Source organism: Stegodyphus dumicola, chromosome 6, assembly GCF_044657685.1.
Source record: "Stegodyphus dumicola isolate Sdum_Otavi_A_Nest chromosome 6, ASM4465768v1".
Taxonomy (NCBI): domain Eukaryota; kingdom Metazoa; phylum Arthropoda; class Arachnida; order Araneae; family Eresidae; genus Stegodyphus; species Stegodyphus dumicola.
Window position 1 is genome coordinate 200,137,944 of NC_140773.1, and position 27,549 is coordinate 200,165,492.

At 31.7% G+C, this 27,549-nt stretch overlaps 1 protein-coding gene and 1 non-coding gene across 2 annotated transcripts in view; both read left to right on the forward strand.

The window, feature by feature from the left end:
• The window catches only part of LOC118188244 (alpha-catulin-like), a 723,160-nt gene that overhangs the window by 551,896 nt on the left and 143,715 nt on the right, over positions 1-27,549 (forward strand). The window lies entirely within an intron of this gene.
• Positions 15,268-15,339, forward strand: TRNAP-UGG (transfer RNA proline (anticodon AGG)). Its single transcript has one exon. It is a non-coding gene; the product is annotated as a tRNA-Pro (tRNA).

Below are 27,549 nucleotides of genomic sequence, written 5' to 3' on the forward strand. Positions count from 1 at the left end.
GCATCGACCGCTTTTAACTTATTTGTTTTTTATTTGGTCGACCATCTTGCCTTGTTTCCATATATTGTAAAGCGTACAACATAATCATAACACAAATAACTGCACGTAAAATTTAAAGGTAAAAATTCATCTAAGAGTAGGAACAAAGTTGTTTATCATTATTATTAAGTTTACAAATAAAAACCTTTTAAAAGCAAAAATGAAAGATTGAAGAATAGTTTAATATGTATAAATGCAGTATCTGCACTTTACGTATTGATGCATTTTTTTAATATTTGGCCTAGATTGTTTATCTTAATTTTTAAATTGCCTCGTTCAAAAATATACAACTCGTTTCTTGTATTCTGCAGTAAATTATTGATTTGGCTTCAGCCTGCTTGCACTAGGCCCACCAAAAGCCTAGTGGTTAACACCGCTGAATACTGGTATTCTGGTATGACCACCAAATACTAAATACTCTCGCCTGGGTTCAAACCCAGGAGAACGGATTGGCTGCATGGTTAATTTTCATTTTCCCATGTGCAACATGAATACGAGCCAGTTTTCCTCAGAAAGTCCTCCACGGAGGCGTTCCTCCTCTTAAACTGACAGCCCACCTGCCTTTGCCATATTAAAAAAATCTAACTTAATTCCTCTAAGAAGAAGGGGAAGTCAATAATAATGGTTAGGTAAAAACTTTTATTTTGGGGACATAGTATCTGCCAGATGACTTTTAGATTCCAAAACTTAGCATTCCATCTGATTTGAATAAGACTTGACTTGAAATTACAGCATGATGTAGCTGTAATTTCTCTAAACATTTATCAAATCTATTCATATTTTTTGCAGTCAATGTGATCTTGATTATGCTGATCCTCACTAATGCCATTAAACGTCAACGACCACCCTTCCCAGGGTTTCAATACCGATCTCGTTGAAAACCCCTAGCGTTTAGCTTCCCTTTTTATGCTGCTTCCCATCCTTTGAGATACGAAGATAGTATGAAAGTATAGATTTTGTAATTTTCACGAAATTTACATTTAAATATAAATATGCCATAACATGAATATTCTTTGTAATTGTATATGTCTTCTATCAAAGGTTGTTCAAACACATGATGTAAACACATGATATATAAGAACATTGTGAGCTCCGTGCATAACTGTACATGCTGTAGCAGGAATCTTTACATGTTTTACAGGTTCATTATTATACAAGTTTTAAGAAAACGTAATAGGTAAAACTTTGTTTTCGGACTTTGTAATGAAATTGCTTGACGCCTGTGAGCAAAATAAATTTCGAAAATGGAGTAAAGCGACAATAAATGTTTTCTTACCCACTTGAACAGCGATGAGAAATAGAGCACAAGATGCGATCGACAAATCCAGGAAGCAAAGAATTATCTACCACCATATGTTTTTAATTAAATCCACTTTAGGAAACATTAGATATTTTGGACCACGAACTGTGAAAAATCGACTGTGCTCTGTCTTAATTCTGATCACGGATTTTTCAAATTCTAACTTGATTTTCTAACCAATTGCAAGGAATCCGAGAATTTTTTTATAGTTTCGAGGAAGATGTGTAATAGAAGGAAATAAATCTTAAACTCTCATTTGTAGAACAAAGTGTGTGATTCAAATTTACTTAAAAATCCCAGTCTTCTAATATATACTGAATGCTTTTAATTCTTTAGCTCTGTTTAGAATATTGTGCAGTTAATCCTTTGCTTAGATGCCAAACTTTGTTGGAAGTTCTTGATGCATTCTAACGAACAGCGTTCCAATTAGGAGTTCAGTACAAAACCTCCTTGTTTAGGTAGATTCTTTTATCATTGAGCCTAAAGATGAAGTAATGCCTACTGCTGGGAATTTATAAAATTCACAACCCGACACATTGACATGAGTACCCCCATTTAATTTGGCTGGATATTCTTTGCATTTTTCAGTTCTATGTGGAAGAAAGTGCTTCTGAACAAGTGTTATGGCAGGAAACGCAAAAAGGCGACATAGACACCATAGTGGGAGTCTGATTAATTATCCATTATTTTCCCAAAGATTCCTCTGAGATGAGCATACCAGCACAAAGAATTGTGCTCTAACTGTAATTTGAACCCAGGACCTTTGCGCTTCTAGAATAAGTTACTCAATTTCACTGGAAGATCCTGTATTTACAATTGATTTCGTATATTTTCAACGCAGAGTGAAGCTCAGAAATTTACATGAATGGAAAAATTTTACATGGAGGTAAACCTTGAAGTAGCATCTCGAAAGGTATTTTATTATTAAAATATTTAAGTTAAAAATATACATAAAAGGGGATTTTAATATTTTGCTAATCTTCTTCAATTATTCCTGCTTTCCACAGATAAAAGGACATCTTTACCGTTAAATAAAATAAAACTCAACCCAAAACGAATTTCAGTTTTAAAAGCTCCAACATGAGTTTTGCCATTTGTTTTTTAAAAATAAAAAGTTGTAAAGAGAAAAGTATCGAAAGATAAAAAAGCATTTATATTTTATGGATAAAATAGTAATAAATACGTTTTAAATAAAATATTGAAAATTTCCCACAATCTGAAAACGTCAGATTTCAATCTGTCACCTCTCAGATCATTAATATTGGAAGAAACTGGAGGTAGTTTTTAAACGATTCGCTCGAAAATCTTCTGTCAGTCCATTTGTCTCACGATCGTTGATAAAGCCTGTAAAAATATTCGGCTAGTCATAACTAAATATTTAGCAATTAAATCCGCCAATCCACACTATTACGAATCACCTTACCTATCGTACCTATCGTCAGTCCATTATTTCTTCTATCAGTAACAGAATTGCTCGGATTCTCCAAAAATTCAGCTTTGAAATCTCTTTCTCAGCTATCAAAGATATCCGTTGTTCGATTCTTAAAGATCCCTGCCCTGATTTTAAGTCTTTATTATATAAGATATAATAATTAATTTCCATAGCTTCGCAGTGGAGTTCAACTAAAAGAAAATTTCTCATCTAAGAACATGCATAATGTTTATGTTATTATTAAGAACGTATTATGTTTGAAATTAGAAATAAATATGTCTTCGATAACTAATCATAAATTTTCGTTAAATGTGCAACTATACTTGAGCATTTAACGAAAATTTTTACTTTGATTCTGCGAAAATTATACATAAAAGCTTCTTCAGTTGGCAAACTGGATTTTCTTTGAAGCTTTTCATATTCACAAAAATTTATCCAATGTACAGTTCCTCACGCTTTTTTCTAAGATGAATGTTGAGGACCATAGTGAACTCTGCAGTGACATATCGCTGAGTCCAAACTACTAAAGATGTAGCCTCAAGAAGGGTTAAACTATCTTTTATTTCACTCAAAATAAGATTAACAGTCAGCCCCTTTCTCTGGCTTACAACAAAGCCTCTACTAGGGCTTGAACTCAGAATAAGAAATAAGAAACTAAACTATAACTAACTGAAGGAGACTTAGCCGAAGCTAAGCACAAATATCTAACGTAGTTGGCCCTCTAAATTAAACTAGCCGGCGAATATCGTAATAATACGGCTGATTGTAACAGCTTCAAGAGAGACTTAGCCCGAAGGCACGTAATAATACGGCTGAGTGTAACAGCTTCAAGAGAGACTCAGCCTGAAAGTACGTAATAATACGGCTGAGTGTAACAGCTTCAAGAGAGACTTAGCCCGAAGGCAAACACGCCTTACTCTCTCTCACGAAGCTCTCCCTAGATGTCTCTCATGCAGTAAGTTGGACCTTTCTTAAATACTTCTTCTAACTCATTTGCGTTCAACGCAATTTTAAAAGCTCATTCTGGTAGGGAGTTGTAAGTGGAAGCAAGAATTGACAGGAAACGTTATCCAAATTAAAATAACTGTTATAAAATTAAAATATACCTTACGTCAATTTGATAAGAATTTTAAGCCATCGTGCATGTGGCCTGGCGAATAACCGATACTCAGAGTATTACCATTTGACGTGATTTTAAATCTTCAATTTGTTTTCTAAATTAAAACCGTAACTCTAACATAGTGAACGATTTAAAATATAACGTACTTTTTGATAATATATATAGTTTTACTGTGGAGTCATTAGGTTTTTTCAAAGCAGGAGACGTTAAAAATGAGCGGTGCTCTTGCCTGGACCCGAATACGCGCCGAGTGTGCTTCCAATTGCCGAATACGAGTGTGCTTCCAATTGCACCACGAAGGCATGCGAAAAGGAGGGTGAAACTACTTTATACACGCATTCTTTTAAAGGGCGAATGGAGATGAGGGGACCCACTCGCCAAATCCTAGTGTGTATCCTCCAACATCTTAATTTGTTAGGGCGCCACTGTAGAGTAGTTAAGTTTGTTTTTACTTCCTTCTACGAAGTAAAAAGGAAGTATTATAACCTCGAAAAGTTTCAGGCAGCATATTTCAACGAAAATATCCATTTTGACCGCTATCGAATGCAATTTAACGATGTTTTTGCGTGATATCTGTACGTAAGAACAGATTAAAATACTCTTTTCCTTCAAAAAAATTATAAAACTGCTTTAAAATTAATTCTGAAGAGAATTCTGAAGAGAAAGGCGTCTGTACGAACGTATGTACGTAAGTACGTATCTCGCATAACTCAAAAACGAGTAGCCTCAAAACGTTGAAATTTTGTATATAGGACTGCTATAACATGCAAATGTGCACCTCGTATTTTGGTTGCAATCGGCTGCATCAAACGTATATAATATATTTATATATATATATGTATCCACTCTGTTACCCGGCTCAGTGATCTTATGTTTCTAAATTATGCATTTTTTGCTTTAAAAATAATTGAATTATGTTGTTCATCTCTTCCGGTTAAAGTTTTTTTTTTTTTTTTTTTTTTTTTTTTTTTTTTTTTTTTTTTAAGAAATCTCCAAGCAATATTTTTAGAATTATCAAAAATTTAAAAGCTGTTTATGTGCGGCTAAGCCTAATTTTTAAATAACATGGCGGACATATTTGTTTACATTTGAAACAGCAGAATAGTAGATTTGTTGCCAAGCTAGAGAGACTAAGCTTCGCAACAGCAAAGATAACGCCTTCATTTATTATTGCGAATTAAATCATGCTTAATCCTTTCTGGGATTTTTCGAGAAAATAAGCGTTTAAGATTTACTTCAAAATTTTAAATATAGATATTTTGAGATTTTATGCCTTGTCGCGAAGTGAAAACTGAAATAATTGAATGAGAAATACTGAATCGTCTGTGAAAATCCTTTTTTGTTTTGTTTGCTTAATTTCTTTTATACATCATTCTAGATTTATTATAGTATTTGAATAGAACATGTGGCAACGATTAGACAATTCTTCAAATGATATAAATTTTGTGCATTCTGAGTTGAGTTATAATATGAAAAAATTATAACGCTATTAAGTGAACCTAGCGCCTGAGTGTCGCTATGGTAAACAATTATAGTGAATTTTAAAGAGTGCATTTATTCTATTTGGTTTATGCGCTATCGACGGAGTAGATTTAATTCAATCCAATAGCTTTAAACGAAATGCAAGAAAAAAATGATTAATATTCCATACAAGAAAGTCAAATGGTGTACACATCAGATTTTTTGCCGGAGACCTGTAAATGTGCAAAACCCTCGCCAAGACTCAAACCCTGGACCTCTCGAATACGCGTCGCGTATGCTTTCAGTTACACCACGAAGGCATGTGGAAAGGAGGAAGAAAATACCTTATACTATTACTTTTAATAATACATCCTATTAATATAATTTAAAATGCATATAATTAATATAATTTGTAATATATCAGTCATAATTTTTATGGACATTTGCACAATTATTATAACCGATAAAAAAATGTTTAGCATCATATGTTACGAGCCTCTGTAATAATTAATAGTTTATATCCCGTCTAGTAATTTGTATTGTTATCCAATAAACGATGCTTAAGTGCATTATGTTACGTACCTCAGTGCAAAATAATCATTTATTCCTCGTTTAACAACAATCTTGTCACTAAATATTGCTTGGAAACGAGCTTATATTGTGAGATTACTAGTATTTGCAGGTTTCAATATGCATCATCTGAAATTCTTAATTCTTTTAATTTGAAGTAAATGATAGAAAGTTAAGCAAACCTTAATTCTGTTAATTTAAAGAAAATTAAATTCAAATAGGAGTTATTATAGTTGTGGATAGGAAAGTGTCATGAAAATGATTTATGTAATCGTACCGAGATGAGATTGAATGATTAACAACAGACTATATCAAATTTAGTTTTAATTTCTAAAATTCATCATAAGACAGGACAAAAAAAAAGAAGCTCTGTTGCACACAGAATGCTGAAATTGTCATTTTCTTTCCAACAACAAAGAGAAAAATTTTAAATTTAATCTTTAATGTACAACATATTTCTACAATCAAAAGGAAGAGAAACATGTGATGATGCAAAATTTTAAATTAAGCAAAAAGGAAAAATTGCGTGGGAGTTTTATTCGAAAACATACCCAAAATAAAGATGCTTATTTGCCTAATTTTAAGTTCTGCTACAATATTAAATTCAGTATCTTCAATCTGAATTAGCAATATCTTCTATTTTTCAAAGATAAGATTTGGTTCGGAGAAAAAAAAACGTAACACTAGAGAGAATTCGTTTTCGCTTTGCATTGAATAAAAGTATTTTAATTCGTAATGAGTAAATTCGTAAATTTGTAATATTACGAAAGAAATAAAGACTTGGCATTAAGCACAAAATTCAGCTTGACATTTTCTACAGAAATGTCAAAGAAATTAATTTTTTAAGCACTTTGTGAAAAGCGTGGTTAATTTACTGTGAAAGAAATTTAAAATACAAGTTTATCCGACTGTTGAAAACATTTGCTGAAAGTAAATTAAAAGCACCAGAATCTTTACAATAAATTTCCACTTAACTGCTCCTCACTTCGATAAAAAGGCTTTAGATTTTTCAACTATAATTGGACATTCGTACCAGAGAGTGGATTATGCTTGGAGGAAAGGCCATTAACACTCGTAATAACTTCAGCTTTAGATGAACAAAGGCAAAGAAAGAAAGGGAAACTTAATAAAGAATGTTTGTAGGTCATAAATAAATTAAGAATATCTTACAGGTTTTTATAAAACAATCTTATAGTGGTCTGCCAATTTGAAATGTAAGTTTATTATCATTTAGTATATTCTGCTTATTATAGTTGTGCTAAATTATATTAAGCACATAATTTAGGCAAAATTATGTGCTTAAAGGGATTTGGTTTTAGAGATGAAACTCTTTGAATTTCGAGGAACATTATGCGATTTCAAGACTGCCTGTTTAAGCTTTCACATCGCTAAGACATCGATGTTTTACTTATATATCTTACATATTTCAGAGAAATTCGTGCATGCCTCTATTTATTTTTCCACGTATGTTTTTGCTAAAGTTATAACGTCTTCTAAGACTTCGAGAGCTCTAAATAAGTTCGAGGGAGTCCTGATGTATTCATGTATGTATTTCGAGGCCTTTTCTAAGTTTTTCAATGCTTCTAAAATTCGAGGCTATCTTTACCTGAGTCGATGGATTGCAAAGGAACCCGTGTATATCCGTACGCAATCCTCTATGCCTTTCGAAATTTCTTGCTAAAGCTCTTAACACCTCTGAGATCTCCGTGTCTCCATACTTGTTCTTATACATTTCCCAGAAACTTTGTGCATGTGCTATGTATGCATTTTGAGGCCTTTCAACGAGTCTTTCATTTCCTTTAAGACTTTGAGGTTCCCGTTTTCAAAGGCCGTATATTTTCATACATAGGGTGTTAACGCATGATTTAAATCCCGCGCCATTTTATTTCCATTATGTTTACAATACTTTGTGTGAAGTACATATTATAGTAATCACATTCTGGTAAGTAGTTAGTTGATCGTGTTGTGCAAGTTGCAAGCAATGGATTTTTGTCTTGGATGTTAGTGATATATTCTTTTAGCAGAATGGTGCGACATTTCATGTAGCGAGCGGAACCATTGATTTGTTAGAACATAAATTGCAAGGGTGGCTAATTTTGCTCAACTATAATCGTAATTACTGCAGAAATTTGAATGTACGACCTTGCAACAGTGTGATTTTTATCTCTAGGGATTCTTAAAATCAAGAGTTTACAGAAAATGGGTTCCAACTATTCATGAACCTAAAGAAGAAATCTGATGTGTTAAGACTGCTTGAGAATCATACGAGTCGTGGCGGACAGTTGCCAGATATTATTGTAAATTTAAACCGTGCGTTACTTTTGAAACAATCCCTTTATCTGTTTATGCATTTAAAACCTCTCGCTAAGATTCTCAATACTTCATAGACTTTCAAAACTCACCGTACTATTCCTATGCATTTGAAACGAACTTTGTGCATGTCTTTCTCTGCATTTTGAGATCTTTCGCTGTTACTTTCGGTATTTTTAGTGCTACACGAACGTGTCTCTATACATTTCAAAAGGAACCGCATAGAAATTTTCTACTATTCCACTGTTGATCTAATGCTGAATTTCACTTCAAAATAAATAAGACAGTATTATAAAATTGCTCCCATTAATATCATATCAACAAAGGATCTCCTTCTTCGATATAACTTCATAAATTCGGTAAAATGTCTTCCATTCTGGTAAATCTTCATAGTTTATCAATGTACGTCTTTATCGTTTTAGGCCATAAATAATAAAAATTGCGGATATTTAATAAATAATTTAATAAAAATTGCGGAACTAGGTTTATAGATAGATTTTACAACTTTCTAATTTGGACAACTAAGATCATTAGCAGGAATTCTAAATTCATACATCGTTCTGAACTTCAGAGTTTGCTGTAAGAGAAGCTTTTAAGGTTTTAAGCATGTTAAGAAAAGTAGGAATCTTGCATAGTTCATTTCGGTTTTAGAAGTTTTCGCACAGATTTCGAAAGCTTTAGACAATTATATATCATAATACTATCTATTATTTAAGAAACCCCAATTTTTTCTCAGTGTTTTCATTAAATAAAGAAAAAATATTCCATAACGAAAAAAAGACTGGATACTTTGTATACACCTCAAATATTCAAAATGTAGGATAAGAGCGCCCTATACATTTCAAATATTTTAATTTCTTCAAGAATGTGAAAACCTTAGTGATGACTGTTTCAAACTGTGCCTGAATTTAGTTCTGCCATTTCTCCGAAAAAGATGTTTTTGCCAGAAATGGCCATTTTAAAATATAACTTCAGCAAGCATTTTGGAAATTACATTTTTAGAAACAGGAAAAGTATTTTCGATAAGAGTTTTTTTTTTTTTTTTTTTTTTTACCTTTTGGAATTATTTGTAATATTAAGATGTGATTCTAGATTTTTCAATCGTATTTCTTAATGTACTATTTGAATTTTAATTATAATTCTTCCTTTTTAATTTTTATTTATTTTTGTTTTACATTTATGTAAACACAGTTTTTACATTCGCAGGGCTGATTTAGCATAGGGTGTTATTCTAGACAAGTGGTATTCAAACTTTATAGCAGTGCGACACCAAAAAACAATTCGCAACACAAATCAGACTCTTTAACGAATTTAGATTTTTATTCACCTTGTGAACGATAAATTTTCTTAATTCCAAATGGCGTCGCGACCCAATACAGTGGTTTTAATACCACTGTTTTAGACTATTTTAGAATTAGTAGGTTTTATAGAAACTCATTTAATATTCCTACTAATAGCTCACACTTTCCCTATATCTTGTTCAAATTTTCATTCCTTAATAAAATACTTTTTATTCATTCACTCAAGTTCAGATACATTTTTTGAAACTTTGACACTTGATGTCAATAAGTTTTTTTTCACATATTAAAGTCAATTCCTACTTGTTTATTCCTGTTTATCGGAACTAAAGATCTGCTGTTTTTATTAAATATATTATAAGACACAAATAATAACGTTTATTAGGAATTCTCATGTGCTGTAAAAATTAATTTTATAACAATTTATAAATAATAGTACATGACTGTGATGAATGGGATTGTACTATTTAACAAAAATAACTGTCAACAGTAAGACAGAATTCTAAACATTTTTAAATGTGTGGAATTAAAGAATTGTAGTTTTATTGAGTTGGATGAAGCGGATGTAATGTCCCATTATGTAGCGGAAATTCTTCCCATATTTCTATGTTAACGTGATAATAATATACGTTTAAAATATAACCCTTTAAAATGTCCCTTGCTTCACAAACGAAGAATGCGAAAAAAAAACTACAACACGACGCAAGCGATGATTAGAGAAAGAAAAACAGCAGCAAGTCAAGCATATGTCGCCTTGAGTCGTGTGAAATCATTAGATGGAATATTAATTGAAGAACTGGACTGCTCGAAACTCACTGGAAAGGCTCCTTGCAATATTGAAGGATTACAAGAGATGGATAAAATGAGAAATTATAGACCACCATCAGCTTCATAAATTAGAAACGAAAAAATGTTAATAAAAGGTAACTAAAATAAAATTTTTCTTTGTCGACCTAAGTAGGAATTGACCTTAAAAATTTTTTTATTACTTGTTAAAGTTGAATTTACTTTCAAATGGTCTGCAAGGACGGAAACGCGTAATCAGTATTCCTTAATTATTCAATGGTCTAATAAAATAATGATCTCTGACGTATTCAGCCTTATTCCATAAAATCATCAATGATTAATTTTAATTTAATTATTTGCTGTTTAGCCATTTACTTTCTTCATTTACTTTTCATTCTCAATGGGTTTTCACAAAACAATCGAGGTTCAATAATTTTGCAATTTAATAAATTAAATTAAACTTAACTGCATTAGAGCTAGATTTTAGCTCTGAAAATCCATTTTCATTCGCCTTTTGCCTTTTATTTTAATTCAATATTTATATATATTTGTTTGCTGAAAGATTTGATACATCAAATATATTTATATATATATATATTTGTTTGCTGAAAGATTTGATACCATTAACATTATTTAGAACGATACGAATTTCTTTCAAATAACATCACTCAAAACGCTATTTTTAGAAGTTACAATTACTTTTCCGTATATTCAAAGAGATAAAAGAATGCATACAAAGCAAATACGAAATAAATTCAGTTTTAGATCAAAATCAAAAATCTAAGTGAACTTTTTATGCATTATGTATAATATTTTTAATATTTTAATGCATTATGTATTATATTTACGTATAATTTCATCATTAAAAGGCATGCTTCAAATTTAGAGAAAGAATTGTTGAATATCGAAATCATGAATCATGAGCTGTTGAGAGCAGTTTTATGTGACCTTGAAAAATATGTTTCTGCGTACAGGTCTACGAAAAACATGAGAAATAATTCAAATTTCAAAGTCTCGTATGGTAGCTATCAAAATATTGAGCTGATTATGGCAAGCATTATTTCATAGTACATTTTTCTCATAAATTCGAATAAAGATTATGTTTCGACGATTTTTATCCTTAAAATAATCCAGTAATTATTACAAATATATAAAATAAAGGGAAAAAATTTGAAATATTCCGAATCGTTTACAGTGCGGACCGCTGACGAGGCTAACCGCCCTAAATATTCATTATATAAAATGAAACATTTTTAAGTGATTTTAACGGGTAGTGTCAGATTAGGTGACGAAGTCACAGTATCATATTCCTTTGCATCGCCCCACCTTGTATGTATTTATTGAAAGAAATTTTGAGCTTATCTTTTTATGAGCATAGCATAGCCCAGGTATGTGACTTCAATGCGAAGCATTCGAAGATAAGCAGCAGTAGATGAGTAGAAATATGTAATACAGTAGTTAGCAATTATTTATTTGTGTAGATAGCAGTAGTGAAACAATTAATGGCAATTAGGCATACACGGCATCATTCAGTATTTAAAAATAATAGAAATGAAGCACTTTTCTTTTCGCCATCGACAGAATAGCTCACCCTCTGGGTTAGGTGCTTATCAACTTGTTGGATCCCGTCGATGGAATTAAAAAAATTTAGAACTCAGTTTTATGTCCTAAGGATTTGACTCTCTAAAGTGAGGAATACTAAAAGAAGAGCCAGAATATGAAGGGGAAGGGCTTGGTGGTGACAGTGTTGTTGAGTTGCGTAGTTCTGTTAATTCAATACATATTTTAGATACTTTTCACTGCTATGGTACATACTTAACATACAAGCATAATACAGGCAGGGTGTAGAGACAGGTACAGATGTAAAAGTGAAATCAGTACAAATATTTATACATTGCAAATCATGAAACAAAACAATTTACAAATTAGGTTAATAAAAATGTACATGGATATACGTTGCGGCTGCATTATGCAAACACTAATGTGAAGCTACTCTGTCAAACTTGCAAACTAATATATCCATATTATGAATTAACAGTAATTACGGATATATTAAATGAAAGCTGAAGCTAATAAACTGAGAAATAAAATAAGTTGAATCTTTTATTATAGGACGATAGGAAGACACGTCACAAAATGAGGAAAAAAAGTTGGAATTTAGGAATCTTTTCTATTAGAGAAGAACACGATCCTAACACTTTTCCCTGGAAAACTGCATGTGATAATTTGATACTTCCAGGGAGAAAACATACTCTCATTATCAGCTAATTTCACTGTGATAAAATCTTTTTAAATATAAGGAGCATATATCTTAGTTTTGTTATTTTAATAAACATAGAACAAAAACAGAATGACACATTTCATAAACCTTTTACTGACGATATTCACTTTGAAAAACCACCAAAACACTTTTTTTAACATATAAAAACATTTTTTATTGAACGGGTGACAAGTAGGCAATGTTTGCACACGTATCTTTTTGTAGCAAATTATCTGGCACGTGGTATCTTATACGGAAAAGACTCAGGTTTAAGTTCCTAGGTAAAATAAACAAAGAACAAAATTCTTTACTCAAAATGACATTGCCAAGAATGCTTGATTATTATTTATTGTTTACTTTTCTTTGCATTAATTGAACAATATATTGAACTGTATCATTAAATGAACATATTATGTTTTATATAGACATTATGGAAGATCTGAAAGAAAGAATTTCTCCAGCAGGTGCTATTTTGGTAGACGGTTGCACGGATTTTTGGCGATTTACGTTGGCGCAATTGTTGGCGCGATTTTTACAATCGTCAGCCATCTTGAAAAACGCTGTTTTTACGCATAGTAAAGTATTCGAAACTTAAAAAAAAGATAAATATCGTTAAAAGTAATGGATTAATTTTTTGTTGAAAATGTCGTTTTTCAAAATGGCAGGCAAGTGTAAATAAATACATTTACTGTGAGTATAAAATATTAAAGTAAGGCTATTATTACTTTCATATAGCAAAAAAGAGAATAAAAACACCGCTATAAAAACATTGTGCCAACGTTTAATTAGATTAAAATAATATTGAAATTGAATATCGAATTAAAAACTATCCTACCAACATTTAAAAGAATTAGAATATTATTAAATTCAAATACTTTAAAATGCGTTATATAAAATATAATTAACATTAAAACATATGTGACAATAATTATCTCAGCAATTTTTGAAAATAGTGTATTAATTTTTTTAACAAAAATTGAAGTATACAATTATAAAATAAAAGAAAAATATGTACTTACATTTTTGAGTCATTTAACTTCTTGTTTACTGATAAGTACCACAAAAAAATCGAAATCATAATTGTATCGGCTCTTTTAACCATCTTCATATGTTATCCACATATCTCGCACTTCATTGAAGAAGCAATTAGCGAGGTTTGTTCCAAAAATTTAAAATAAATTTCCTCTGACGCTATTAACAATTTATAAATAAATCTTTGATTAGGAAAGACAGGTTGGCCAAAATAAGGTCTCAAAGTGCAATTTTTTTATTCCAATACCAATAACTCTTCGTAATTATCAATAACAACATTCATCTTTGAAACGGAGATATCCATTCCATTTGAAATCTAAGGAATTCGAAGAGATGAATAATAAAATTTTAAAATGGCGCGGTAATGCACAAATATTCAGTAACCAATCAGGGAGCTGATTACATTACGCATAGAATTAAAATTATTTAAATAATCATATATAATAAAATCATTTTAAAAACAAATGCAAAATTCCAGCATAACAAATTCTGAGATGCGGTGATTAACTAAGTGGACGAAAGAAATTAGATATGGATCATAATATTTCTAAAAATAATGGGTAAACTTAAGTTACCCAACTAATGGCTAAGCGGATAAAATTGCTGTACGCGGGGTAATTCGTCTTGGCTTCAAATGCCAATGAATGGTCGGCAGCTTGGGTTTTCTCGGGTTTTTTTTCTTCTGTTTAACGTAAATATGAGCCAGACTGAAAACTCTCCACAAACTCTCCTAATTCAAAACGTCTATTAGGTAGATAACCAACGCTTGCTTTATTATAGTCGATTAAGCAAACAAACCCTTCGTAATCTTTGTAATCTAAAAAATATTACAGCATCGGAATACAGAAGTTTCATCATCCTCAACTTTTGATATTTAACGTCTATGTTAATGTAAAAAAAATATCAAATCACTTTTTTTATAAATTAGTATCTCCCTTAACGTTAAATGATTGCTCTGGTGAAAAAAGGTGATAAATAAATATATAATTAAGAAATTTATTTAATCATTTAAAATTTTTAAAATTAAGTAATTAGTAAACGAAATAATAATATGTTGTTTAAATGTTTAGGTAGTTATTTATAGAAGTAAATGTTAAATCATTAAAATTATCAAAAAATAATTATTAAATAGATTATTAAAATTTCCGTGACTTATTATAATTAAAGTATTATAATTAAAATTTCCGTAACTTATTTTAATTATTAAATAAATTATTAAAACTTCCGTGTTTTTTTTTTTTTTTTTTTTTTTTTTTTTTTTTTTTTTTTCATTACTTATTTCAAAACACGATGTACATGAAAAATATTTATGTTATCTTTTTTATTGACTTAATGATATGTTTAATCACGGAATTAAAGTTCCATTAAAAATAGTCTTCTCTTGGAATATTACACAATTATTTTCTTTTATAACTATTTCTTTAAATTATAAACTTCCTTAATTATATTACTTTTTTTTTTTTTTTTTTATTCCAATGAATTTCAGTTTTACAGTTGCAATGGATCTAAAAATGGAGGTATAAATGGTGGAAAAACTTGTTTTTAACATTTACGGTCTTTCCTCCAAAATGCATGACCCACATATTTCCATTGCTGACGTCAGATATTACGCTACACTGTGCTTTCGTAGATAAGACTAAAATAGCTACATAGGAGGGTGGCTCCGTGGTCTAGGGGTATGATTCTCGCTTTGGGTGCGAGAGGTCCCGGGTTCAAATCCCGGCCGAGCCCTACAGGTGAATTTTTTTTGAACTTAAATGGGAAAGTATGCAGTTTCCATATAAAATTAAAAAAATTACAGAAAGGTTTTATTAAATGAAATTTTTTTTTTTTTTTTTTTTTTTAGTACAACTAAATAGTCCCTTTCATCGCAAAAATTATTTTTTATTTAGAAAAGGTTCAGAATTTTCATCTACATTGAAAATAACGATAATGGCTTATAAAAATTGTAGTAAGTTTAAATAATACATACATAATATGATTAAATAAATGAATTTAAAGTAAATAAAATATTATAATTATTTTAAAAATGTACAGGAATGAATAATTAATAAGATAATAAATGAAATAAAGTTAAATAGCTCATAAAGCTATTAAATAGGTAAAAAACAGATGAGATTAGATTAATGCATTTTATTAATAATATACAGGAATAAATAATTAATACGTTAACTGAAGGAAGTAAAATTTATTAATTCCTAGAACTCAAGTGAGATGAAGCAAGAAAAGCGAAAACGAAACTGTCAAGGGATATGCATCCAGGGACGTCAGTCTTGAATAGAATATTAGTCTCGAAACGACATTTTGCTTCGAAACACTTAAAGCTTTGTATCACTTTTAAAATTGTTGCCAAAAAAATATTATCGCCCTGTATTATTGAAGAATGTAATCCTCCATCCGAACATGGGCACCCCAGAAGCCCGAATTTTGGATTTCGAATCTGTTTATTATATCTATTTATTGTTTTATAAAACTTTAACGAATTTTCGAATAACAAACTCAACTATTTCAAAGAGAGCCATGGCAACATTGTGCAGAAAAAAAAAAAAAAATTATCTCCAGTTCGCGTGACTGACTATGTATCGAAAATTCTAAAGATGTGCTATTTTTAAATTATTTTGCGATATTGCTGTTGAATTGAATTTTATGGTTTAAGTGCGAAGAACATGATATTTTAAGAAATAAAGGTAACACACAAAACGTTAAAAAAGAAAAAAAGCTCCTTAGGGCGTAATATAAAATCTGAAAGCTTTTCAGATTATTTATTTAGTCCAAAGGTCTTTGTCCTTGAAGGACTATTGCATTTGTTTTGCAAACTGTTTTTACATATTTTAGCAGAATGCTCCTTAAGAAAAAGATAATAAAAATTTATGTATGTATTAATGCTCAGTATGAAATTTTAGTATGGTTTGGTTCATTCGATTACGGCAATGGACTAGAGGACAATCTGCCTAAGGTGAGGGATGCCTTCGTGCAGTATTTTCTAGGGAAACCTAGTTCTTATACATGTTACACATGGGGGAAACCACGCAAACGCCCATGCAGCCAGCCCGTTTGCGGAATTCGAAACTACTAGTGTTCAGCGACTTTACCGCTCGGCCGCTGATAGGCATAAAATTTTCGTCTGAATAAAACTATGTAAGGTACACTCTGCCCACAAAAATACAAATGGTACAATTCTATATCTCCGGTTTCTTTAGAAATTTCTCCACGAAAGCATCCCTTCCCCAGCACATAGCCCTTAAAGCTTTGCCATAAACACATAAACCAACCAAATCAAACTTGTAAGTACAGTTATTCGGAGTTTGCTTCTGAGCGACTGAAACTACGAAAGCTGAGTGACTAGTGTCATAACTGTGCATTGTCTTTCGATGTGTATGTTATCAAATCTATCAACCAATCTGTGCTGCGTGATTGGATTATAAATATAGAAACAAATCATCACTTTCAACTGAAATTCATTCCATTTCTATTTTGGAAAAAAAAAAAAAAAAAATGCTGCTTTTTTTATTGAATTTTTTCCATAGAATGCTCTAACTGAAAAACAGAAATTTTTTGTTCCCAGGATTATAAACCATGTTTTCGAAAAATTCGGCCACCATACTTTTCCATGATTCATTTTAGGAATATGCCCGTTTATCATTCCAAAAATATTAGTCATATCACTGGAAATTCCGACAGAAAGTATTCTTGCTGTTTTCATTGTTTCACTGAATGTTTATTTAAGCTTCCATCCATCATTTTAAGTCAAATTTTATGCCTTTTGAATAATGCAATACCCATCTGTAAAATCTGTTGTCAATGAATTATGTCCAATTCCATTTTAATCGATTGTAAGGAAATGTCACAATGGCAAACCTAAATAAACTTATCTAAATGCCCCACCTACTGTCCGAAATTATTATCTGCTGCCGTGATTATTGAACAGTCTTATAACACTGACCTCGGAACCAGCATTCAAACGAGAAGCCTTATTGATATATGAATTTAATACGTTCTTGCTTTGGCTGTGAAACGGAAAGCAGAATTTAAATTAACTCTGTATATATAACAGTCAGCTTCCAATAACCGCTATATCAATTTGTCTTCCGATCCAAGTTATTACTATGCCTTAATAACAGAGTCCTTTGTAATATCTATCTAATATTTTGAATAATTTCTTGGCGATAATGAAGAGAACATTTCCGTTCTGTTGCCATTCCCATTATTCTAAATGTAATTAAAAGCATTCATAAACATTTTTTAAATCTTTAAGTTAATAAAATATTGATTAAATATAAGAGTTATTATAGTAAATAACAACGGATGTATTTTCTCAGAAAATAACAGAAGTATGTAAATTTAGTTTACGAAATAAAAATGAGAAATGTTTTTGAAAATTATTTGAGCAACATTTATACTATTAATTCAACTATTAAGATACTTTCTGTTCCAGTATATTATGTTCTGTGCTTATTAAGAAATAAATCTTGCCTGAGTTCGTAAAGACCCTGATTGGGATTGGGATTTCATCCGCTTTAGATTCGATCTCGTAGCTGCGCGCTCTCTCCGCTGAATTATATAGACCAAGCAACCAGTTCAAATGATTTTTATGATGAGTTCAAATGATTTTTAAAGGCAAAAATTGTTCAATCAGTTCAAATGATTTAAAGATGAAAATCGATTAGCGACTTTAAAGATGTGGCATTGATGAAATGTTTTAACTAATGTAAGTATCCTGGAAAGAACTAATGAAAAGGAACAATGCGTACATCCGAAATTGATGTGTTTATTGCATTGTGTTTTACGTAGCTGGAAAGAATTACTAAAAACGTTTTAGTACACCTCTATTTGAGCACCATTTGTTGTAGTTGTTGTTGTTGCTTATGCTCACTTGTCTGACATAGTCAGTTCAAGCCCACGAAATTCATGGCAAGGAGCGCTAGATTATGCCTGCCGTTGGCAACAGTCTTCAGTACCACAGGTTGTAGAGACATCAGGTATTTTTGAAAGCAGGCAAGATGAAAAATTAGCAACGCCTTCGCCGGGAATCGAACCGCGGACCTTTCAATTACGCGCTGAACGTGCAGATCACTACATCCCGAAGGCTCGTTAAGAAGGCGGGAAAAATATCTTATAAGGTGACAGTTCGATTTAGCTCAGTTCCGTCCCCAATTTTGATGGAGAGCACTGGTCCGAGGGTCTCCCACCCCTCTCCCCTTCTACCAAACCACACGAGAAGACTTTCAGCTCGCCACATATTTGGAGGGCCTCCATGCTGCACCGACACTATACATTTACAATGTCTCCAAGCATCCGGCAGTCAGCGAAGCCAACCACTAAATCGGTTGGGTGGATGTACCATTTGTAGATCAGGCTATATCTAGGCGATACATCGCTAGTGTAAGCAGTCCTATAGTTCTATCACATTCGTAATTCAGGCACACGTATTTGCGAAAACATATATCTCGTAAACGTTTGATACATTTTCAAACCCCTACATTAAGAAATTTAAATGGTTTAAGACCGCTTCGCAATAGACTTTCGATGGCCCACTAGTGGCCTAGCAGTAAAAGCCGCTGAACACCGGGTAGCTCGATCTTTGGTTCGAGTGCCTGCGAGTGGGGTTACGTGGTAACGAACCAGTTTCGCTTAGGTCCTCCATGGGACATCCTTTCAAAATAGTATAAATTAGTATATAAACTGCAATGCAATGAATTAATTGCTTTCTGATACATGTGTGATTTTTTACTTCCTTTGTACGAAGTAAAGGAAAAACTATAATCGCGAAAATTTTCAGGTATCATATTTTAACGAAAATATACATTCTGACCGCTATCGAATGCAATTTAACGATGTTTTTGCGTGACATCTGTACATAAGGACAAAATAAAAGACTCTTTTTCCAAAAACGGATTGCAAAAAGGAGTTAAAATGGATTCAAAAGATATTTTTTCGTGATGTACGCACGTATGTATGTATCTCGCATAACTCAAAAACGAGTGGCTTCAGAATTTGGAAATTTTGTATATAGGACTGCTATAATATGTAGTTGTGCACCTCTCTTTTTGTGCCTTTAGTTAAATCTGTATACAATAGTTGTAGAGTTATCAAAAATGTTTTTAAAAATTTTCATAAAAAAAGTTGTTTAAGTGCGGTTAAGCTAATTTTTTTAATATAGCAGCGATATTTGTTTACATTTGAAACTTAGCAAAATAGTGAATTAAGTCAGTTTTTGCGCCTTCGGTGTCTTTTTACAGAGTGGGACCAAAAGTAAACTTTCAGTTTTTTTGCACGGAAAAATCTGCTTTTCCGCTGGCCGAATTGCTTGTTTTTGCCTAGAAATTGTTCTTTCGTAGAAACTGTTTTAACTGCATTTGGTGTTTTATATTTTTCTATAGTTTTCAATTTTTAATAAATATATTTTGAGGTTTTATGTATTTTTGTCTTGCCGCGAAATGAGAACTGAATAAATTGAATGAGAAATCTATCTGTAATGAAATTCGAGGAAATAAGTTTAAATGAATAAGTCACTAATTATGCTTATTTTCATTTATATATATATATATATATATATATGAAAATAAGCATAATTAGTGACGATGGAATCAACTTTTAACCTATGATCGGGCGGCGGTGGCTTAACTGCCTGGTAAAATGGTGAATGATTTGCAGACAATTGTGCCGTGAGTAAACACATAATTTATTTTTGAACATTATTGAAAGCTACTTTTTTCCACATCACTACATAATAGCGGCGAATAACTACCGCAGGATTTATTTGTGATTTATTACATTTCTAAAGCAATACAGGAAACAAAGCAGCGGCCAGACAGCGTTAAGTTTTGCAAGCGAGAAGAGAGGTAGAAGCAAAAGTACGCAGTTATCTAATATGGAATCTCACCAACAGAAAATTTCGGCTTAAGTTGCTAATTAAGAGAAAGTTTAGGTTTAAGTTCCGAATTAATTAATTCATCAGCGTTATTAAGTCATATGTACGGATCGGTTTGGAAATGACGCAGTCGAGAGAAATTTTGATGCCTAACAGATGCTAGGAGGGAGACATATAGAAAAAATTTAAAAGGGCTATTGCAAATTAAGGAGTAATTTATTACAGATTCATTTTCTTATTTTATATTTTACATGTACCTATTAATGCATTCTAATACCAGCGAGACTTGCATTTTATTTTAGGTTTATTTTCCATCATTCTAATTTCATTAATTATCTTCTTTTGGAAACTGTTTCCGTTTTAGCAAGTTCAGTTTAGTAGTTTTTCTAATTAAGCTTCATTTTTATATAATTTTGTTTTTAGGACTAATTCGTGCATTTTCATAATTTGTTAATTCGAGTAACATTTTCGAACATTTTGTGTACAGTTTTTGTAGGTTTTTATCTTTATATGAATTTTGTTTTTTGTATAATTTTTCATTTCAGTTTAGTTTGTTTATGAATTGACTCTTATTATTTTATGTTAACCAGTAGAGTGCCAAAGACACATCGTGGTAGTGCATGTCATCATGTGATTAATTATAAATATTATTTAGCATTTTTGTGCAATTAATTAGCGGCGGTCTGAGCCTCATAATGGCAGGAAGAGCGAAAAGTATGTTCCTCACTTATTAATCATCCCGGTTTAATATTTTAAACACTTACCCCTTGAAGCATTCTATTTGAAACACAAAGCAGAGGGTGATTATTTGTTTCTCCCATCTTGTTTTTTTTTTTTTTTTTTTTTTTTTTTTTTTTTTTTTCCAAACTTTTATTACCTATTCCCATTTACCCTTTTAAGAATAATTTTTTACAGCTTTAATATTTAATCTACTAATATACTAATTTCGTATTTCACTCCCAGTTAAATGAGGCACTATTAATAAACTAAACAGTTTTTTTCCTATAATGGGGTAATTGTTTTAATGAAAATTTAGTATTTACTTATTATAATTTTTAAAAATTCAATCGTTTTCAGCTCAAGTTCAGGAATTAATTTTTTTTTTCTATTTTTTATTTATTCTTAGCCTTATGTATTTGTTTTTTCCCAAAAGTTATATCATTTCTCATTGCTATGAGTAAAATTATTGATGAATCCAAAAAGGCGTAACTGGCTGTTCTAGTCACACTGAGGAAATATTTTTTTTTTTTCATATACTGGCATAAAGTATGTGTAGGAACTCATAAATAATACGACCTGGCACATCCAAACATTTATTCTTTATGCTCATCTCTTTAATGGTCGCAACTTTCCTCCCTCCCCTCCTACCGGAAAACTTCAACATCAGGCGTATCAAAGAAGAGCAGTGCGGATGAAGTGTGACGGACACATGTGATCCAATGTTGTCTCTCTAACTGTGCTAGAAATGGAACTCCTTTGAGCTGCAAATTGAAAATGCTGCTCACAGGAGGACAAAAAACAGGTGCAAGTGAAGGAAAATTGTTTGCCAGAAGTATTGTTGTAGCTGAGCTTCTTTCACTGCATGGTGGGAAAGCCTTTTTATGTTGCCAGCAGTAAATTGGATTTTTGGAGATAGTACGTAACTTGTATATTGATTTAAAATTTGGAAAAAATGTGAGGATTTTGATTTTCTTAGGAGTAGAAGTTATCTCAAAAGTTACGCTGCGGTAATTTTTGCACTTTGCGAAATCCTATAGTTAAGTTCCCGAAAATATATGAACAATTTCGTTTATATTTCAAAACAATTTTAATACTATATACAGGTGTGTTCATCTTTTAATTTAAAAAAAAAACGTGATCCGCAATTCTTTGTAAGTTCATATATATTTAATTTCGCGAATGTAGTTTCAGAAGAAAATAGACAAAAATGTATATTTCTATGAGTTCTTTCTTATGTTCACAGTAAAAGAGAAATATGAATAAAAATGAAATTTGTAAGTAATAAAAAATTAATTGCGGAAAAAAATAGAACGAGCATAAGAAGTTAACATGGCCACGTGTGAGATCTACTCATCGGTGCAGCATTTTGTGTTAGTCTTAAAAACTAAAAATACAGAATTAATTTCTTCAGTATGAATGCATCAGATGATTTTATTTAAAATGGATATTTTATGTAAAAGTTTTTGAGAACATGCAATAGACTATAAACTAAAAATAAACATAATAACGTGTATTAATGGTAAAATTAATAAAAAGAAGGCGAATAATTAATTACGTTTGTATGACTAGCAAAACAATGCTGATACTCACTATCGAAACAGCAGAAAAGTTAAAGACATCTGCGACAAACTGCGCCAAGGATAACACCTTGAATGTTACAGCGAATGTGCAGTAAGAAATAACCTATTGTGATTGATAGCGCGGTTCCTAAGTAGCCAAGCTGCTGTGACAAAGCTATGCAACATTTGATTGTGGATGTGTAATTACAAATGTTCAAATTGCAAAGGCTTTTACGTATAGAAATAAAATAAATATATACTCGACTTTTGCACGTATTAATTTTTTTTTCTTCACTCCCACTTTAATTACTACACTCTTCAAAAAAAAAAATGCCGTCATTTTTCAAAATGTCAGTCTGGGCCGCACGGTACATTTCTGTATACTAAATTAACTCGTTTTGATCAGGTCGGATCTTAAGCTTTGTGGAACCTCTCGTAGATTCTAGAATTTCATAATTTATAAGATGAAAAAAATTCAACAAAAATAAGTTACGAAGCACAGAAGGCGACATAATATAACTACTTGTCCTTGAGTTATTCTTAAAATATTTTCTTATACCTAAAAAAAAATCTTCGAAGTAATGAAAAAGGAGACGACGTACTTTTTTAAGCTGCTATTTCTAATTAATTTTCCCTCCAGAATGTTGTTTTTAATAACTGAATTCAAGCTTCTCTTTTAACAAATGGAATTTTTATATGTTCGCGACTGAAAATGTGTTCAACACTCGGAACCATTTGTATCACTATTTAAAACTTCGGTATTTAAAATCAATGTACCTTCTGGTTACGCAAGAGTATATTCAAGTACTTAATATCTAATATGTATATTGATCGCTTGTACAAAACTGACTCTCTTTGCCACTGTCATATAAAAGACCTTTGTATTCTATTTGATCTGCCATACCTAAACAGTGCTACAAATGCTGGGAATAAAATAAGATCCCAAAAGCATAAATCTGTCCCCACTGTGCACACAAGTACTACATTTCATTTTTTTAGTAACTTAGCAGTAAAACAGGTGGTATAATGATTCATGGGTTGGTTTGGTTTAGTGGATTATAGCGAAGTGCATTAGGTCTATCTGCCTTCGTGGAGGACTTTCTGAGCAATGATTCATCGGAAACTGATAATTTACGCAGGTAGATCCAAAAGTTTCGGGCCTGATATACTTCTAAAAAAAGTGGAGAAACTTTTAATAGTTTATTTTATATACGATCTCTTTTTACTTCGTTACACTTTTCATATAATTTAATAAGCCACTCTACGCCCCTAAAAATATAATCTAAAGGCTTATCCTCAAAATATTTCCTAACTGCTCTTTTTACGCCATCATCATCATTAAATTTCGTTCAACACTGGTCAAGTTTCAGTTTAGAGAATAGATAATAATTACTTGGAGCTAAATCTGGGCCGTATGGAGGATGGTTAAACTTCTTAAAATTAAAGTGCTCATTTTAAATTGTATTAACACGTTGTTATTTGCGTTATTTGCGAACTGCTGTACGAAATCAAGGTACCAATCTTGCAGACTTGTAAAGGTGCTCGCGTAGAATGTGCAAATGAATTGATTAAGATATATCCAATCATGCTGCTATGTTTCCGTTTTTAGTCTTTTATTACTGAGTATTTCCTCTTGGATCCTGGCCATAATTTCTGAAGTTAGTAATTCCAGAGGTGGATCTTCACGAGAATCATCCACAAAATTCTCACCCATCCGGAATTGGTTTACTCGTTCTTTTACTGTACAGTAGAAAGGAGATGAATCTTTATACACATTATAAGAGTTGTTTCATTTCTTCAGTTTAAACCCTGATTCAATCAAAATTTTAATTGCAGAGCCATACTAAACCGTAAACAGTCGGAACAAACTAGAACATCTCTTCATTCAGTGAACAATACGAAAAGGAATGCATACGATTTCCGTAACGAATCTTTCAAATTGACTCATTTATTGTTGCCACTACATCTCTACAAGAGAAATTATTTACTAAAAAAGTTTTTTTACTTCCTTGTACGAAGAAAAGGAAACATTGTAACCGCAAAAAAAATTGGTTATCAAATTTCAATGAAAATAGCCATTTTGACTGCTCTCGAATCCACTTGAACAATGTTTTTGCGTGACATCTGTACGTACGGGCAGAATAAAGGACTCTTTTTTCCAAAACTGATTGTAAAATGTATTTGAAGTCGGTTCAGAAGAGATTTTTACGTGACATCTGTAGGTACGTACATACGTATACATCTGTAGGTACGTACATACGTATCTCGCATAACTCAAAAACTAGCCTTACAGCGTCGAATGCTATAACATGTAATTGTGCATATGCGTTTTTTATTCTTATATGTTGATAAATTGTGCTGTCTTTTTTTTTTCAGTTGGTGCATCAAATTCGGTGTCTTTTTTCCCAGTGTGATCAATGTTAACTATCAGTTTTCTGCACCGAAAATGTTGTTTTCTTGCCGGCTGAACGAATCGTTTATTTTGGCTTAGAAACTCTAATTTTAAGTGTAAAAATTGCTTTTTTTTAACTATTTTTAAATGTATCTGGTTTTTTAGGATTTTCTGTATTCTCTAATTTTTAATGAAGATTGAGTTTTTATGTATTTTTGCCTTACCACTATGTGAGAACTAATATGATTAGATTAGAAATAGATTTCTAATGAAATTCAAGGAAATAAGTTTAAATATAGGGCAGCAAAAAAAATTTATATTTTAATAGAACAAAGAAGACAAAGTCATACAAAAAAGTCGTGTGAGGTGCCCGCATCAGATGTTTTTATATGGGCATCCAGAAACTTTTGAATCCCCCTATGTGTCTTAACATTTGCCGTCTAGAATATCTTGCTTGCAAAAATCAGCCTCGCTTTAAATAAACGAGGTTTCATAAAAGTAGATTACACGTCCAGACTTTTGAAAAGGACATGCTGTTGGCAGATCTTTGCGTGGATCGCGTTGGAGTATACCTTGATGTCCATGAAAGATATTGAATGGTGATATATCTATGACGTATGATCCTATATAATATATCTAAAATGCTTATCAAAATGGACATTTTCATGGAAGATGTTCTGTTAGAAAATCGCTTGCATTTAAGTTATACATGGAGAAAGCTACGGAATCTTATAGCCAGCCAGTTTGCCGAATAATGGATGTGGATCGAACTTTATTAGATACCGCTTAATGTGATCACGTTTATTCATGGTTATTTTGATACCATTAAATGGAATTAGGACATTAAGCGACGAGAAAAATATCCATAGAAATTAACTAATTTAATATAATTATGCGCCGGAAATACGCAAACACTTTTCTTTCACTGTAGCATTTTTTAATTAAAATCATTGATAACTGGATGTTCTGAAAATGTTACGCAAATGTTCGCTTATGTCCATACTCATAATATTCCTGGAAATTAATTTACTGTTACTGTGCCCCTAATCTTAATGCTCAATAAAAAACTCTCACTTCAGCATTCGTAAGAAATCCGCCAATTTCGTCATCTTATTCAGAAAATTTATCCCATGTAGTATTTAGATTTGTTTCAAAAGGCAGTTGTTAAATATATTTTCCTGTCTTCAATACTGCATCTTCAATTTTTCCAACAATATCCACCGGAACTTAAAATTCTTCACAATTCATGTTAGTTAGAAGTATTGCTTTACCTTAACTTCCTTTATTTTATAATGTATTAAGCAAGGCTAGCTTACTTAAGACAGCTGTTAATGCTTATGACAGTGCTTTCCTGAAATATAGTTGCAAGACATATTCCGTAAATGCAGCGCATCAAGAACGTTCATTTTCCTTACTAATTCATTTGTGATTATATCCACATTATTCATATTTTAAATATTATTATATTAGAGGACTTTTAACTTTCATCTTATGACGATAGTATTGTTTAATCGCTAGAATAATCCCTCGATCCCATAGTTGAATTATGGCTGCCGTATTTACTGGTGTTAACTGTTTGCTTCATACATGGTTGACTTTGAGTGAAAACTAAGCTATTTAGTGGTTTAATTGTCTTTGTTTGGTGACTTTTCTTTATCGTTTGGGTATTTTTATACTCTGTTTTGACTTATGGAACTTTTTTACTTGAGGATTCTACATGAATTTAAAAATTTCATTCTAATAATATTTTGATCACATTAACCGACCTGTTGATCACACTAAGCTATACCGGTACTTCACCATTGATAATTGAATAATAACATTAACCGGCAGCCCATTAAGTGGTCCTGCTGCACCTGTCTTTCTCCATCTGAACTATTACCATATGGCTGAAAGCTGATCCTTTGGAAAATCTATCCAATGAAAATCCTAAATTCACCTCTTTCAGAACATGAAGTTTGCAAGTAAGGCAGTTAGTTGCTTGTCAGTGGCATAAGAACTGAAACCCGCATAAAAAATAAAAATATGCCTTTGTTTTTGGAAACAATGTCAGTGAATGTTTTCCTTTATTTACAACTTCGTTTATAAACTTCCGCAAAATTTGCAACTCGGTTAAAAACTAGTCAGTGTTTTTGATGATAAATAATTTAATATAAATATGAAATACTGTAGTAAGTATCAATATGTATGCGGCGGACCACACATAGATGAGAAAATCGTTTGCGGGCCCCGCAAGTCACTGTTTCCAAGCTTTTATGATGTGTCACAGGACATGGTTCTGACATCGCAAACGCAATAATTCATTCTAGTTGACAGTCACATAACTTCATTACCAGTGTCAAGAGATTTTAGCGTTCTGCACTGTGTCTGTCGTCAAAGCCTCTTGATTTCAGGAGGGC